The sequence below is a fragment of the Medicago sativa genome, chromosome 2, assembly GCF_051527215.1.
Source record: "Medicago sativa cultivar Bolivia chromosome 2, Bolivia_mono, whole genome shotgun sequence".
NCBI lineage: Eukaryota > Viridiplantae > Streptophyta > Magnoliopsida > Fabales > Fabaceae > Medicago > Medicago sativa.
In genome coordinates, this window is record NC_140750.1 from 60699398 (window position 1) to 60717274 (window position 17877).

The following is a 17877-nucleotide window of genomic DNA, read 5'->3' on the forward strand; positions in this document are numbered from 1 at the left end:
TCTAATAAGCATATCTACGACTTCCATGGTTGATTTTAGAGTTTTCAAAAACGGCTGAAGTGGGGGTTAAGTGAATTTCCTTGTTAATTTACGGAGTTCACATGTTTTGACCCTTTTTCTTTCACTAAAAAGGGAATAAAGTGGCCTAGCCTTATTTAATCGAAGCGTGTAATAGTTCCTAGGAAATCTAACAAGCATATCTACGGCTTCCATGGTATATTTTAAAATTTTCAAAAAGGCCAAAATGGGGGTTACGAGAATTTCCTTGTTAATTTACGGATTTCACTTGTTTTTAACCCTTTTTCTTTCACTAAAAAGGGCATAACGTGGCATAGCCTTATTGAATTGAAGCGTGTAATAGTTCCTAGGAAATCTAACAAGCATATCTACGGCTTCCATGGCATATTTTAAAATTTTCAAAAACGGCCAAAATGGGGGTTAAGTGAATTTCCTTGTTAATTTACCGATTTTACTCTTTTTGACTCTTTTTCTTTCACTAAAAAGGGCATAACGTGGCCTAGCCTTATTGAATCGAAGCATGTAATAGTTCATAGGAAATCTAATAAGCATATCTACGACTTCCATGGTTGATTTTAGAGTTTTCAAAAACGGCTGAAGTGGGGGTTAAGTGAATTTCCTTGTTAATTTACGGATTTCACTCGTTTTTGACCCTTTTTCTTTCACAAAAAAAGGCTTAAAGTGGCCTAGCCTTATTGAATCAAAGGATGTAATAGTTCCTAGGAAATCTAACTAGCATATCTACGACTTACATGGTTGATTCTAGAGTTTTCAAAAACGGCCGAAGTGGGGGTTAAGTTAATTTCCTTGTTAATTTACGGATTTCACTCGTTTTTGACCCTTTTTCTTTCACTAATAAGGGCATAAAGTGGCCTAGCCTTATTGAATCGAAGCATGTAATAGTTCCTAGGAAATCTAACAATCATATCTACGACTTCCATGGTTGATTCTAGAGTTTTCAAAAACGGCCGAAATGGGGGTTAAGTGAATTTCCTTTTTAATTTACGGATTTCACTCGTTTTTGACTCTTTTTCTTTCACTAAAAAGGGCATAACGTGGCATAGCCTTATTGAATCGAAGCGTGTAATAGTTCCTAGGAAATCTAACAAGCATATCTACGGCTTCCATGGTATATTTTAAAATTTTCAAAAACGGCCAAAATGGGGGTTAAGTGAATTTCCTTGTTAATTTACGGATTTCACTCGTTTTTGACCCTTTTTCTTTAACAAAAAAGGGCATAAAGTGGCCTAGCCTTATTGAATCAAAGCATGTAATAGTTCCTAGGAAATCTAACTAGCATATCTACGACTTCCATGGTTGATTTTAGAGTTTTCAAAAACGGCTGAAGTGGGGGTTAAGTGAATTTCCTTGTTAATTTACGGATTGCACATGTTTTGACCCTTTTTCTTTCACTAAAAAGGGAATAAAGTGGTCTAGCCTTATTTAATCGAAGCGTGTAATAGTTCCTAGGAAATCTAACAAGCATATCTACGGCTTCCATGGTATATTTTAAAATTTTCAAAAAGACCAAAATGGGGGTTAAGTGAATTTCCTTGTTAATTTACGGATTTCACTCGTTTTTGACCCTTTTTCTTTCACTAATAAGGGCATAAAGTGGCCTAGCCTTATTGAATCGAAGCATGTAATAGTTCCTAGGAAATCTAACAATCATATCTACGACTTCCATGGTTGATTATAGAGTTTTCAAAAACGGCCGAAATGGGGGTTAAGTGAATTTCCTTTTTAATTTACGGATTTCACTCGTTTTTAACTCTTTTTCTTTCACTAAAAAGGGCATAACGTGGCATAGCCTTATTGAATCGAAGCGTGTAATAGTTCCTAGGAAATCTAACAAGCATATCTACGGCTTCCATGGCATATTTTAAAAATTTCAAAAACGGCCAAAATGGGGGTTAAGTGAATTTCCTTGTTAATTTACCGATTTTACTCTTTTTGACTCTTTTTCTTTCACTAAAAAGGGCGTAATGTGGCCTAGCCTTATTGAATCGAAGCATGTAATAGTTCATAGGAAATCTAATAAGCATATCTACGACTTCCATGGTTGATTTTATAGTTTTCAAAAACGGCTGAAGTGGGTGTTAAGTGAATTTCCATGTTAATTTACGGATTTCACATGTTTTGACCCTTTTTCCTTCACTAAAAAGGGAATAAAGTGGCCTAGCCTTATTTAATCGAAGCGTGTAATAGTTCCTAGGAAATCTAACAAGCATATCTACGGCTTCCATGGTATATTTTAAAATTTTCAAAAACGGCCAAAATGGGGGTTAAGTGAATTTCCTTGTTAATTTACGGATTTCACTCGTTTTTGACCCTTTTTCTTTCACAAAAAAGGGCATAAAGTGGCCTAGCCTTATTGAATCAAAGCATGTAATAGTTCCTAGGAAATCTAACTAGCATATCTACGACTTCCATGGTTGATTTTAGAGTTTTCAAAAACGGCCGAAGTGGGGGCTAAGTGAATTTCCTTGTTAATTTACGGATTTCACTCGTTTTTGACCCTTTTTCTTTCACTAATATGGGCATGAAGTGGCCTAGCCTTATTGAATGGAAGCATGTAATAGTTCCTAGGAAATCTAACAAGCATATCTACGACTTCCATGGTTTATTTTAAAATTTTCAAAAACGGCCAAAATGGGGGTTAAGTGAATTTCCTTGTTAATTTACGGATTTCACTCGTTTTTGACCCTTTTTCTTTCACTAATATGGGCATAAAGTGGCCTAGCCTTATTGAATCAAAGCATGTAATAGTTCCTAGGAAATCTAACTAGCATATCTACGACTTGCATGGTTGATTCTAGAGTTTTCAAAAACGGCCGAAGTGGGGGTTAAGTGAATTTCCTTGTTAATTTACGGATTTCACTCGTTTTTGACCCTTTTTCTTTCACTAATAAGGGCATAAAGTGGCCTAGCCTTATTGAATCGAAGCATGTAATAGTTCCTAGGAAATCTAACAATCATATCTACGACTTCCATGGTTGACTCTAGAGTTTTCAAAAACGGCCGAAATGGGGGTTAAGTGAATTTCCTTTTTAATTTACGGATTTCACTCGTTTTTAACCCTTTTTCTTTCACTAAAAAGGGCATAACGTGGCATAGCCTTATTGAATCGAAGCGTGTAATAGTTCCTAGGAAATCTAACAAGCATATCTACGACTTCCATGGTTTATTTTAAAATTTTCAAAAACGGCCAAAATGGGGGTTAAGTGAATTTCCTTGTTAATTTACGGATTTCACTCGTTTTTGACCCTTTTTCTTTCGCTAATATGGGCATAAAGTGGCCTAGCCTTATTGAATCAAAGCATGTAATAGTTCCTTGGAAATCTAACTAGCATATCTACGACTTGCATGGTTGATTCTAGAGTTTTCAAAAACGGCCAAAATGGGGGTTAATTGAATTTCCTTGTTAATTTACCGATTTTACTCTTTTTGACTCTTTTTCTTTCACTAAAAAGGGCATAACGTGGCCTAGCCTTATTGAATCGAAGCATGTAATTGTTCATAGGAAATCTAATAAGCATATCTACGACTTCCATGGTTGATTTTAGAGTTTTCAAAAACGGCTGAAGTGGGGGTTAAGTGAATTTCCTTGTTAATTTACGGATTTCACATGTTTTGACCCTTTTTCTTTCACTAAAAAGGGAATAAAGTGGCCTAGCCTTATTTAATCGAAGCGTGTAATAGTTCCTAGGAAATCTAACAAGCATATCTACGGCTTCCATGGTATATTTTAAAATTTTCAAAAAGGCCAAAATGTGGGTTAAGTGAATTTCCTTTTTAATTTACGGATTTCACTCGTTTTTAACTCTTTTTCTTTCACTAAAAAGGGCATAACGTGGCATAGCCTTATTGAATAGAAGCGTGTAATAGTTCCTAGGAAATCTAACAAGCATATCTACGGCTTCCATGGCATATTTTAAAAATTTCAAAAACGGCCAAAATGGGGGTTAAGTGATTTTCCTTGTTAATTTACCGATTTTACTCTTTTTGACTCTTTTTCTTTCACTAAAAAGGGCGTAATGTGGTCTAGCCTTATTGAATCGAAGCATGTAATAGTTCATAGGAAATCTAATAAGCATATCTACGAATTCCATGGTTGATTTTATAGTTTTCAAAAACGGCTGAAGTGGGTGTTAAGTGAATTTCCATGTTAATTTACGGATTTCACATGTTTTGACCCTTTTTCTTTCACTAAAAAGGGAATAAAGTGGCCTAGCCTTATTTAATCGAAGCGTGTAATAGTTCCTAGGAAATCTAACAAGCATATCTACGGCTTCCATGGTATATTTTAAAATTTTCAAAAACGGCCAAAATGGGGGTTAAGTGAATTTCCTTTTTAATTTACGGATTTCACTCGTTTTTGACCCTTTTTCTTTCACTAATAAGGGCATAAAGTGGCCTAGCCTTATTGAATCGAAGCATGTAATAGTTCCTAGGAAATCTAACAATCATATCTACGACTTCCATGGTTGATTCTAGAGTTTTCAAAAACGGCCGAAATGGGGGTTAAGTGAATTTCCTTTTTAATTTACAGATTTCCCTCGTTTTTAACCCTTTTTTCTTTCACTAAAAAGGGCATAACGTGGCCTAGCCTTATTGAATCGAAGCATGTAATAGTTCCTAGGAAATCTAACAAGCATATCTACGACTTCCATGGTATATTTTAAAATTATCAAAAAGACCAAAATGGGGGTTAAGTGAATTTCCTTGTTAATTTACGGATTTCACTCGTTTTTGACCCTTTTTCTTTCACTAATAAGGGCATAAAGTGGCCTAGCCTTATTGAATCGAAGCATGTAATAGTTCCTAGGAAATCTAACAATCATATCTACGACTTCCATGGTTGATTATAGAGTTTTCAAAAACGGCCGAAATGGGGGTTAAGTGAATTTCCTTTTTAATTTACGGATTTCACTCGTTTTTAACTCTTTTTCTTTCACTAAAAAGGGCATAACGTGGCATGGCCTTATTGAATCGAAGCGTGTAATAGTTCCTAGGAAATCTAACAAGCATATCTACGGCTTCCATGACATATTTTAAAAATTTCAAAAACGGCCAAAATGGGGGTTAAGTGAATTTCCTTGTTAATTTACCGATTTTACTCTTTTTGACTCTTTTTCTTTCACTAAAAAGGGCGTAATGTGGCCTAGCCTTATTGAATCGAAGCATGTAATAGTTCATAGGAAATCTAATAAGCATATCTACGACTTCCATGGTTGATTTTATAGTTTTCAAAAACGGCTGAAGTGGGTGTTAAGTGAATTTCCATGTTAATTTACGGATTTCACATGTTTTGACCCTTTTTCTTTCACTAAAAAGGGAATAAAGTGGCCTAGCCTTATTGAATGGAAGCGTGTAATAGTTCCTAGGAAATCTAACAAGCATATCTACGGCTTCCATGGTATATTTTAAAATTTTCAAAAACGGCCAAAATGGGGGTTAAGTGAATTTCCTTGTTAATTTACGGATTTCACTCGTTTTTGACCCTTTTTCTTTCACAAAAAAGGGCATAAAGTGGCCTAGCCTTATTGAATCAAAGCATGTAATAGTTCCTAGGAAATCTAACTACCATATCTACGACTTCCATGGTTGATTCTAGAGTTTTCAAAAACGGCCGAAATGGGGGTTAAGTGAATTTCCTTTTTAATTTACGGATTTCACTCGTTTTTGACCCTTTTTCTTTCACTAATAAGGGCATAAAGTGGCCTAGCCTTATTGAATCGAAGCATGTAATAGTTCCTAGGAAATCTAACAATCATATCTACGACTTCCATGGTTGATTCTAGAGTTTTCAAAAACGGCCGAAATGGGGGTTAAGTGAATTTCCTTTTTAATTTACGGATTTCACTCGTTTTTGACTCTTTTTCTTTCACTAAAAAGGGCATAACGTGGCATAGCCTTATTGAATTGAAGCATGTAATAGTTCCTAGGAAATCTAACAAGCATATCTACGGCTTCCATGGTATATTTTAAAATTTTCAAAAACGGCCAAAATGGGGGTTAAGTGAATTTCCTTGTTAATTTACGGATTTCACTCGTTTTTGACCCTTTTTCTTTAACAAAAAAGGGCATAAAGTGGCCTAGCCTTATTGAATCAAAGCATGTAATAGTTCCAAGGAAATCTAACTAGCATATCTACGACTTCCATGGTTGATTTTAGAGTTTTCAAAAACGACCGAAGTGGGGGCTAAGTGAATTTCCTTGTTAATTTACGGATTTCACTCGTTTTTGACCCTTTTTCTTTCACTAATATGGGCATGAAGTGGCCTAGCCTTATTGAATGGAAGCATGTAATAGTTCCTAGGAAATCTAACAAGCATATCTACGACTTCCATGGTTTATTTTAAAATTTTCAAAAACGGCCAAAATGGGGGTTAAGTGAATTTCCTTGTTAATTTACGGATTTCACTCGTTTTTGACCCTTTTTCTTTCACTAATATGGGCATAAAGTGGCCTAGCCTTATTGAATCAAAGCATGTAATAGTTCCTAGGAAATCTAACTAGCATATCTACGACTTGCATGGTTGATTCTAGAGTTTTCAAAAACGGCCGAAGTGGGGGTTAAGTGAATTTCCTTGTTAATTTACGGATTTCACTCGTTTTTGACCCTTTTTCTTTCACTAATAAGGGCATAAAGTGGCCTAGCCTTATTGAATCGAAGCATGTAATAGTTCCTAGGAAATCTAACAATCATATCTACGACTTCCATGGTTGACTCTAGAGTTTTCAAAAACGGCCGAAATGGGGGTTAAGTGAATTTCCTTTTTAATTTACGGATTTCACTCGTTTTTAACCCTTTTTCTTTCACTAAAAAGGGCATAACGTGGCATAGCCTTATTGAATCGAAGCGTGTAATAGTTCCTAGGAAATCTAACAAGCATATCTACGGCTTCCATGGCATATTTTAAAATTTTCAAAAACGGCCAAAATGGGGGTTCATTGAATTTCCTTGTTAATTTACCGATTTTACTCTTTTTGACTCTTTTTCTTTCACTAAAAAGGGCATAACGTGGCCTAGCCTTATTGAATCGAAGCATGTAATTGTTCATAGGAAATCTAATAAGCATATCTACGACTTCCATGGTTGATTTTAGAGTTTTCAAAAACGGCTGAAGTGGGGGTTAAGTGAATTTCCTTGTTAATTTACGGATTTCACATGTTTTGACCCTTTTTCTTTCACTAAAAAGGGAATAAAGTGGCCTAGCCTTATTTAATCGAAGCGTGTAATAGTTCCTAGGAAATCTAACAAGCATATCTACGGCTTCCATGGTATATTTTAAAATTTTCAAAAAGGCCAAAATGTGGGTTAAGTGAATTTCCTTTTTAATTTACGGATTTCACTCGTTTTTAACTCTTTTTCTTTCACTAAAAAGGGCATAACGTGGCATAGCCTTATTGAATCGAAGCGTGTAATAGTTCCTAGGAAATCTAACAAGCATATCTACGGCTTCCATGGCATATTTTAAAAATTTCAAAAACGGCCAAAATGGGGGTTAAGTGAATTTCCTTGTTAATTTACCGATTTTACTCTTTTTGACTCTTTTTCTTTCACTAAAAAGGGCGTAATGTGGCCTAGCCTTATTGAATCGAAGCATGTAATAGTTCATAGGAAATCTAATAAGCATATCTACGACTTCCATGGTTGATTTTATAGTTTTCAAAAACGGCTGAAGTGGGTGTTAAGTGAATTTCCATGTTAATTTACGGATTTCACATGTTTTGACCCTTTTTCTTTCACTAAAAAGGGAATAAAGTGGCCTAGCCTTATTTAATCGAAGCGTGTAATAGTTCCTAGGAAATCTAACAAGCATATCTACGGCTTCCATGGTATATTTTAAAATTTTCAAAAACGGCCAAAATGGGGGTTAAGTGAATTTCCTTTTTAATTTACGGATTTCACTCGTTTTTGACCCTTTTTCTTTCACTAATAAGGGCATAAAGTGGCCTAGCCTTATTGAATCGAAGCATGTAATAGTTCCTAGGAAATCTAACAATCATATCTACGACTTCCATGGTTGATTCTAGAGTTTTCAAAAACGGCCGAACTGGGGGTTAAGTGAATTTCCTTTTTAATTTACGGATTTCACTCGTTTTTGACTCTTTTTCTTTCACTAAAAAGGGCATAACGTGGCATAGCCTTATTGAATCGAAGCGTGTAATAGTTCCTAGGAAATCTAACAAGCATATCTACGGCTTCCATGATATATTTTAAAATTTTCAAAAACGGCCAAAATGGGGGTTAAGTGAATTTCCTTGTTAATTTACGGTTTTCACTCGTTTTTGACCCTTTTTCTTTAACAAAAAAGGGCATAAAGTGGCCTAGCCTTATTGAATCAAAGCATGTAATAGTTCCTAGGAAATCTAACTAGCATATCTACGACTTCCATGGTTGATTTTAGAGTTTTCAAAAACGGCCGAAGTGGGGGCTAAGTGAATTTCCTTGTTAATTTACGGATTTCACTCGTTTTTGACCCTTTTTCTTTCACTAATATGGGCATGAAGTGGCCTAGCCTTATTGAATGGAAGCATGTAATAGTTCCTAGGAAATCTAACAAGCATATCTACGACTTCCATGGTTTATTTTAAAATTTTCAAAAACGGCCAAAATGGGGGTTAAGTGAATTTCCTTGTTAATTTACGGATTTCACTCGTTTTTGACCCTTTTTCTTTCACTAATATGGGCATAAAGTGGCCTAGCCTTATTGAATCAAAGCATGTAATAGTTCCTAGGAAATCTAACTAGCATATCTACGACTTGCATGGTTGATTCTAGAGTTTTCAAAAACGGCCGAAGTGGGGGTTAAGTGAATTTCCTTGTTAATTTACGGTTTTCACTCGTTTTTGACCCTTTTTCTTTCACTAATATGGGCATAAAGTGGCCTAGCCTTATTGAATCAAAGCATGTAATAGTTCCTAGGAAATCTAACTAGCATATCTACGACTTGCATGGTTGATTCTAGAGTTTTCAAAAACGGCCGAAGTGGGGGTTAAGTGAATTTCCTTGTTAATTTACGGATTTCACTCGTTTTTAACCCTTTTTCTTTCACTAATAAGGGCATAAAGTGGCCTAGCCTTATTGTATCGAAGCATGTAATAGTTCCTAGGAAATCTAACAATCATATCTACGACTTCCATGGTTGACTCTAGAGTTTTCAAAAACGGCCGAAATGGGGGTTAAGTGAATTTCCTTTTTAATTTACGGATTTCACTCGTTTTTAACCCTTTTTCTTTCACTAAAATGGGCATAACGTGGCATAGCCTTATTGAATCAAAGCATGTAGTAGTTCCTAGGAAATCTAACTAGCATATCTACGACTTGCATGGTTGATTCTAGAGTTTTCAAAAACGGCCGAAGTGGGGGTTAAGTGAATTTCCTTGTTAATTTACGGATTTCACTCGTTTTTGACCCTTTTTCTTTCACTAATAAGGGCATAAAGTGGCCTAGCCTTATTGAATCGAAGCATGTAATAGTTCCTAGGAAATCTAACAATCATATCTACGACTTCCATGGTTGACTCTAGAGTTTTCAAAAACGGCCGAAATGGGGGTTAAGTGAATTTCCTTTTTAATTTACGGATTTCACTCGTTTTTAACCCTTTTTCTTTCACTAAAAAGGGCATAACGTGGCATAGCCTTATTGAATCGAAGCGTGTAATAGTTCCTAGGAAATCTAACAAGCATATCTACGGCTTCCATGGCATATTTTAAAATTTTCAAAAACGGCCAAAATGGGGGTTAATTGAATTTCCTTGTTAATTTACCGATTTTACTCTTTTTGACTCTTTTTCTTTCACTAAAAAGGGCATAACGTGGCCTAGCCTTATTGAATCGAAGCATGTAATTGTTCATAGGAAATCTAATAAGCATATCTACGACTTCCATGGTTGATTTTAGAGTTTTCAAAAACGGCTGAAGTGGGGGTTAAGTGAATTTCCTTGTTAATTTACGGATTTCACATGTTTTGACCCTTTTTCTTTCACTAAAAAGGGAATAAAGTGGCCTAGCCTTATTTAATCGAAGCGTGTAATAGTTCCTAGGAAATCTAACAAGCATATCTACGGCTTCCATGGTATATTTTAAAATTTTCAAAAAGGCCAAAATGTGGGTTAAGTGAATTTCCTTGTTAATTTACGTATTTCACTCGTTTTTGACCCTTTTTCTTTCACTAATAAGGGCATAAAGTGTCCTAGCCTTATTGAATCGAAGCATGTAATAGTTCCTAGGAAATCTAACAATCATATCTACGACTTCCATGGTTGATTCTAGAGTTTTCAAAAACGGCCGAAATGGGGGTTAAGTGAATTTCCTTTTTAATTTACGGATTTCACTCGTTTTTAACCCTTTTTCTTTCACTAAAAAGGGAATAACGTGGCATAGCCTTATTGAATCGAAGCGTGTAATAGTTCCTAGGAAATCTAACAAGCATATCTACGGCTTCCTTGGCATATTTTAAAATTTTCAAAAACGGCCAAAATGGGGGTTAAGTGAATTTCCTTGTTAATTTACCAATTTTACTCTTTTTGACTCTTTTTCTTTCACTAAAAAGGGCATAACGTGGCCTAGCCTTGTTGAATCGAAGCATGTAATAGTTCATAGGAAATCTAATAAGCATATCTACGACTTCCATGGTTGATTTTAGAGTTTTCAAAAACGGCTGAAGTGGGGGTTAAGTGAATTTCCTTCTTAATTTACGGATTTCACATGTTTTGACCCTTTTTCTTTCACTAAAAAGGGAATAAAGTGGCCTAGCCTTATTTAATCGAAGCGTGTAATAGTTCCTAGGAAATCTAACAAGCATATCTACGGTTTCCATGGTATATTTTAAAATTTTCAAAAACGGCCAAAATGGGGGTTAAGTGAATTTCCTTGTTAATTTACGGATTTCACTCGTTTTTGACCCTTTTTCTTACACTAATATGGGCATAAAGTGGCCTAGCCTTATTGAATCGAAGCATGTAATTGTTCCTAGGAAATCTAACAAGCATATCTACGGCTTCCATGGCATATTTTAAAATTTTCAAAAATGGCCAAAATGGGGGTTAAGTGAATTTCCTTGTTAATTTACTGATTTTACTCTTTTTGACTCTTTTTCTTTCACTAAAAAGGGCATAACGTGGCCTAGCCTTATTGAATCGAAGCATGTAATAGTTCATAGGAAATCTAATAAGCATATCTACGACTTCCATGGTTGATTTTAGAGTTTTCAAAAACGGCTGAAGTGGGGGTTAAGTGAATTTCCTTGTTAATTTACGGATTTCACTCGTTTTTGACCCTTTTTCTTTCACAAAAAAGGGCATAAAGTGGCCTAGCCTTATTGAATCAAAGCATGTAATAGTTCCTAGGAAATCTAACTAGCATATCTACGACTTCCATGGTTGATTCTAGAGTTTTCAAAAACGGCCGAAATGGGGGTTAAGTGAATTTCCGTTTTAATTTACGGATTTCACTCGTTTTTGACCCTTTTTCTTTCACTAATAAGGGCATAAAGTGGCCTAGCCTTATTGAATCGAAGCATGTAATAGTTCCTAGGAAATCTAACAATCATATCTACGACTTCCATGGTTGATTCTAGAGTTTTCAAAAACGGCCGAAATGGGGGTTAAGTGAATTTCCTTTTTAATTTACGGATTTCACTCGTTTTTGACTCTTTTTCTTTCACTAAAAAGGGCATAACGTGGCATAGCCTTATTGAATCGAAGCGTGTAATAGTTCCTAGGAAATCTAACAAGCATATCTACGGCTTCCATGGTATATTTTAAAATTTTCAAAAACGGCCAAAATGGGGGTTAAGTGAATTTCCTTGTTAATTTACGGATTTCACTCGTTTTTGACCCTTTTTCTTTAACAAAAAAGGGCATAAAGTGGCCTAGCCTTATTGAATCAAAGCATGTAATAGTTCCTAGGAAATCTAACTAGCATATCTACGACTTCCATGGTTGATTTTAGAGTTTTCAAAAACGGCCGAAGTGGGGGCTAAGTGAATTTCCTTGTTAATTTACGGATTTCACTCGTTTTTGACCCTTTTTCTTTCACTAATATGGGCATGAAGTGGCCTAGCCTTATTGAATGGAAGCATGTAATAGTTCCTAGGAAATCTAACAAGCATATCTACGACTTCCATGGTTTATTTTAAAATTTTCAAAAACGGCCAAAATGGGGGTTAAGTGAATTTCCTTGTTAATTTACGGATTTCACTCGTTTTTGACCCTTTTTCTTTCACTAATATGGGCATAAAGTGGCCTAGCCTTATTGAATCAAAGCATGTAATAGTTCCTAGGAAATCTAACTAGCATATCTACGATTTGCATGGTTGATTCTAGAGTTTTCAAAAACGGCCGAAGTGGGGGTTAAGTGAATTTCCTTGTTAATTTACGGATTTCACTCGTTTTTAACCCTTTTTCTTTCACTAATAAGGGCATAAAGTGGCCTAGCCTTATTGAATCGAAGCATGTAATAGTTCCTAGGAAATCTAACAATCATATCTACGACTTCCATGGTTGACTCTAGAGTTTTCAAAAACGGCCGAAATGGGGGTTAAGTGAATTTCCTATTTAATTTACGGATTTCACTCGTTTTTAACCCTTTTTCTTTCACTAAAATGGGCATAACGTGGCATAGCCTTATAGAATCAAAGCATGTAATAGTTCCTAGGAAATCTAACTAGCATATCTACGACTTGCATGGTTGATTCTAGAGTTTTCAAAAACGGCCGAAGTGGGGGTTAAGTGAATTTCCTTGTTAATTTACGGATTTCACTCGTTTTTGACCCTTTTTCTTTCACTAATAAGGGCATAAAGTGGCCTAGCCTTATTGAATCGAAGCATGTAATAGTTCCTAGGAAATCTAACAATCATATCTACGACTTCCATGGTTGACTCTAGAGTTTTCAAAAACGGCCGAAATGGGGGTTAAGTGAATTTCCTTTTTAATTTACGGATTTCACTCGTTTTTAACCCTTTTTCTTTCACTAAAAAGGGCATAACGTGGCATAGCCTTATTGAATCGAAGCGTGTAATAGTTCCTAGGAAATCTAACAAGCATATCTACGGCTTCCATGGCATATTTTAAAATTTTCAAAAACGGCCAAAATGGGGGTTAATTGAATTTCCTTGTTAATTTACCGATTTTACTCTTTTTGACTCTTTTTCTTTCACTAAAAAGGGCATAACGTGGCCTAGCCTTATTGAATCGAAGCATGTAATTGTTCATAGGAAATCTAATAAGCATATCTACGACTTCCATGGTTGATTTTAGAGTTTTCAAAAACGGCTGAAGTGGGGGTTAAGTGAATTTCCTTGTTAATTTACGGATTTCACATGTTTTGACCCTTTTTCTTTCACTAAAAAGGGAATAAAGTGGCCTAGCCTTATTTAATCGAAGCGTGTAATAGTTCCTAGGAAATCTAACAAGCATATCTACGGCTTCCATGGTATATTTTAAAATTTTCAAAAAGGCCAAAATGTGGGTTAGGTGAATTTCCTTGTTAATTTACGGATTTCACTCGTTTTTGACCCTTTTTCTTTCACTAATAAGGGCATAAAGTGTCCTAGCCTTATTGAATCGAAGCATGTAATAGTTCCTAGGAAATCTAACAATCATATCTACGACTTCCATGGTTGATTCTAGAGTTTTCAAAAACGGCCGAAATGGGGGTTAAGTGAATTTCCTTTTTAATTTACGGATTTCACTCGTTTTTAACCCTTTTTCTTTCACTAAAAAGGGAATAACGTGGCATAGCCTTATTGAATCGAAGCGTGTAATAGTTCCTAGGAAATCTAACAAGCATATCTACGGCTTCCTTGGCATATTTTAAAATTTTCAAAAACGGCCAAAATGGGGGTTAAGTGAATTTCCTTGTTAATTTACCAATTTTACTCTTTTTGACTCTTTTTCTTTCACTAAAAAGGGCATAACGTGGCCTAGCCTTGTTGAATCGAAGCATGTAATAGTTCATAGGAAATCTAATAAGCATATCTACGACTTCCATGGTTGATTTTAGAGTTTTCAAAAACGGCTGAAGTGGGGGTTAAGTGAATTTCCTTGTTAATTTACGGATTTCACATGTTTTGACCCTTTTTCTTTCACTAAAAAGGGAATAAAGTGGCCTAGCCTTATTTAATCGAAGCGTGTAATAGTTCCTAGGAAATCTAACAAGCATATCTACGGCTTCCATGGTATATTTTAAAATTTTCAAAAAGGCCAAAATGTGGGTTAAGTGAATTTCCTTGTTAATTTACGTATTTCACTCGTTTTTGACCCTTTTTCTTTCACTAATAAGGGCATAAAGTGTCCTAGCCTTATTGAATCGAAGCATGTAATAGTTCCTAGGAAATCTAACAATCATATCTACGACTTCCATGGTTGATTCTAGAGTTTTCAAAAACGGCCGAAATGGGGGTTAAGTGAATTTCCTTTTTAATTTACGGATTTCACTCGTTTTTAACCCTTTTTCTTTCACTAAAAAGGGAATAACGTGGCATAGCCTTATTGAATCGAAGCGTGTAATAGTTCCTAGGAAATCTAACAAGCATATCTACGGCTTCCTTGGCATATTTTAAAATTTTCAAAAACGGCCAAAATGGGGGTTAAGTGAATTTCCTTGTTAATTTACCAATTTTACTCTTTTTGACTCTTTTTCTTTCACTAAAAAGGGCATAACGTGGCCTAGCCTTGTTGAATCGAAGCATGTAATAGTTCATAGGAAATCTAATAAGCATATCTACGACTTCCATGGTTGATTTTAGAGTTTTCAAAAACGGCTGAAGTGGGGGTTAAGTGAATTTCCTTGTTAATTTACGGATTTCACATGTTTTGACCCTTTTTCTTTCACTAAAAAGGGAATAAAGTGGCCTAGCCTTATTTAATCGAAGCGTGTAATAGTTCCTAGGAAATCTAACAAGCATATCTACGGTTTCCATGGTATATTTTAAAATTTTCAAAAACGGCCAAAATGGGGGTTAAGTGAATTTCCTTGTTAATTTACGGATTTCACTCGTTTTTGACCCTTTTTCTTACACTAATATGGGCATAAAGTGGCCTAGCCTTATTGAATCGAAGCATGTAATTGTTCCTAGGAAATCTAACAAGCATATCTACGGCTTCCATGGCATATTTTAAAATTTTCAAAAACGGCCAAAATGGGGGTTAAGTGAATTTCCTTGTTAATTTACTGATTTTACTCTTTTTGACTCTTTTTCTTTCACTAAAAAGGGCATAACGTGGCCTAGCCTTATTGAATCGAAGCATGTAATAGTTCATAGGAAATCTAATAAGCATATCTACGACTTCCATGGTTGATTTTAGAGTTTTCAAAAACGGCTGAAGTGGGGGTTAAGTGAATTTCCTTGTTAATTTACGGATTTCACTCGTTTTTGACCCTTTTTCTTTCACAAAAAAGGGCATAAAGTGGCCTAGCCTTATTGAATCAAAGCATGTAATAGTTCCTAGGAAATCTAACTAGCATATCTACGACTTCCATGGTTGATTCTAGAGTTTTCAAAAACGGCCGAAATGGGGGTTAAGTGAATTTCCGTTTTAATTTACGGATTTCACTCGTTTTTGACCCTTTTTCTTTCACTAATAAGGGCATAAAGTGGCCTAGCCTTATTGAATCGAAGCATGTAATAGTTCCTAGGAAATCTAACAATCATATCTACGACTTCCATGGTTGATTCTAGAGTTTTCAAAAACGGCCGAAATGGGGGTTAAGTGAATTTCCTTTTTAATTTACGGATTTCACTCGTTTTTGACTCTTTTTCTTTCACTAAAAAGGGCATAACGTGGCATAGCCTTATCGAATCGAAGCGTGTAATAGTTCCTAGGAAATCTAACAAGCATATCTACGGCTTCCATGGTATATTTTAAAATTTTCAAAAACGGCCAAAATGGGGGTTAAGTGAATTTCCTTGTTAATTTACGGATTTCACTCGTTTTTGACCCTTTTTCTTTAACAAAAAAGGGCATAAAGTGGCCTAGCCTTATTGAATCAAAGCATGTAATAGTTCCTAGGAAATCTAACTAGCATATCTACGACTTCCATGGTTGATTTTAGAGTTTTCAAAAACGGCCGAAGTGGGGGCTAAGTGAATTTCCTTGTTAATTTACGGATTTCACTCGTTTTTGACCCTTTTTCTTTCACTAATATGGGCATGAAGTGGCCTAGCCTTATTGAATGGAAGCATGTAATAGTTCCTAGGAAATCTAACAAGCATATCTACGACTTGCATGGTTGATTCTAGAGTTTTCAAAAACGGCCGAAGTGGGGGTTAAGTGAATTTCCTTGTTAATTTACAGATTTCACTCGTTTTTGACCCTTTTTCTTTCACTAATAAGGGCATAAAGTGGCCTAGCCTTATTGAATCGAAGCATGTAATAGTTCCTAGGAAATCTAACAATCATATCTACGACTTCCATGGTTGACTCTAGAGTTTTCAAAAACGGCCGAAATGGGGGTTAAGTGAATTTCCTTGTTAATTTACGGATTTCACTCGTTTTTAACCCTTTTTCTTTCACTAAAAAGGGCATAACGTGGCATAGCCTTATTGAATCGAAGCGTGTAATAGTTCCTAGGAAATCTAACAAGCATATCTACGGCTTCCATGGCATATTTTAAAATTTTCAAAAACGGCCAAAATGGGGGTTAATTGAATTTCCTTGTTAATTTACCGATTTTACTCTTTTTGACTCTTTTTCTTTCACTAAAAAGGGCATAACGTGGCCTAGCCTTATTGAATCGAAGCATGTAATTGTTCATAGGAAATCTAATAAGCATATCTACGACTTCCATGGTTGATTTTAGAGTTTTCAAAAACGGCTGAAGTGGGGGTTAAGTGAATTTCCTTGTTAATTTACGGATTTCACATGTTTTGACCCTTTTTCTTTCACTAAAAAGGGAATAAAGTGGCCTAGCCTTATTTAATCGAAGCGTGTAATAGTTCCTAGGAAATCTAACAAGCATATCTACGGCTTCCATGGTATATTTTAAAATTTTCAAAAAGGCCAAAATGTGGGTTAAGTGAATTTCCTTGTTAATTTACGGATTTCACTCGTTTTTGACCCTTTTTCTTTCACTAATAAGGGCATAAAGTGTCCTAGCCTTATTGAATCGAAGCATGTAATAGTTCCTAGGAAATCTAACAATCATATCTACGACTTCCATGGTTGATTCTAGAGTTTTCAAAAACGGCCGAAATGGGGGTTAAGTGAATTTCCTTTTTAATTTACGGATTTCACTCGTTTTTAACCCTTTTTCTTTCACTAAAAAGGGAATAACGTGGCAGAGCCTTATTGAATCGAAGCGTGTAATAGTTCCTAGGAAATCTAACAAGCATATCTACGGCTTCCTTGGCATATTTTAAAATTTTCAAAAACGGCCAAAATGGGGGTTAAGTGAATTTCCTTGTTAATTTACCAATTTTACTCTTTTTGACTCTTTTTCTTTCACTAAAAAGGGCATAACGTGGCCTAGCCTTGTTGAATCGAAGCATGTAATAGTTCATAGGAAATCTAATAAGCATATCTACGACTTCCATGGTTGATTTTAGAGTTTTCAAAAACGGCTGAAGTGGGGGTTAAGTGAATTTCCTTGTTAATTTACGGATTTCACATGTTTTGACCCTTTTTCTTTCACTAAAAAGGGAATAAAGTGGCCTAGCCTTATTTAATCGAAGCGTGTAATAGTTCCTAGGAAATCTAACAAGCATATCTACGGTTTCCATGGTATATTTTAAAATTTTCAAAAACGGCCAAAATGGGGGTTAAGTGAATTTCCTTGTTAATTTACGGATTTCACTCGTTTTTGACCCTTTTTCTTACACTAATATGGGCATAAAGTGGCCTAGC